Source organism: Frankliniella occidentalis, unplaced genomic scaffold (assembly GCF_000697945.3).
Source record: "Frankliniella occidentalis isolate FOCC.00 unplaced genomic scaffold, Focc_3.1 Scaffold248, whole genome shotgun sequence".
Classification (NCBI taxonomy): Eukaryota; Metazoa; Arthropoda; class Insecta; order Thysanoptera; family Thripidae; genus Frankliniella; species Frankliniella occidentalis.
In genome coordinates this window covers 439,867-440,611 of record NW_026267374.1, presented here as the reverse complement: position 1 = coordinate 440,611, position 745 = coordinate 439,867, and positions in this window count along the sequence as shown.

The following is a 745-nucleotide window of genomic DNA, read 5'->3' as shown; positions in this document are numbered from 1 at the left end:
AAGTGTGCTATTTTTTTTGCAGTGCTCGTCAAGTGTGTCTTCCTCCCAGTCGACTTGCTCGTCACAATGGGTAGAGTTTTTTTGCAGTGCTCGTCCCAGGGAGGGGGGCGATGCTCTGTCGGTTCCCAGTCCAGAAATCCCATGATCGTTCCCATGAGCCCTGGGATTTCAAGGAATGTCATGGGAGACATTTCCCCATGGAAGATTGCTTTCCATGTATTTTTTGCCCACTTCCATGTGAGGTAGTTTCCATGGAAATAAGGTTCCTTGGCAGCTGACCGTCTCCCTGGAATAGAGCACCAACTCCATGGAGTAAAACCAAAATGTTTAGGTCCACAAAAACACAAAGGAAAGTCTGATCGAAATAAATGAATCAAGTAAATAGGGTGTCGGAATCGAGGCGGAGCCAAATCTGGTGTCCGTTTTTGCCTAGCTCCAGCCGATTTCGAGTTGCCAGAAAAAAGTTCCCAGATTTGAATGAAATTTAAACGGCCCTACTTAAATTCATCGTAGATGCTACATGCCAAATTTCAGATCGAAATTCCAATATTTGTAGATTCTACAGCGCCTTTAATTTTCATGGGAAATTGTTTCCATGGTAAAGATAGGCAAGTGCCCAATGTGATAGGTCACCCCATGGAAAGACAACCGTTCCATGAAGTCCTGTCGCATGGTAAGCATTTTTCCATGGAGCTTTTACCCATGGTAAGAACTTTTCCTTGGAGTCCTCGCATGGAAAGCGATA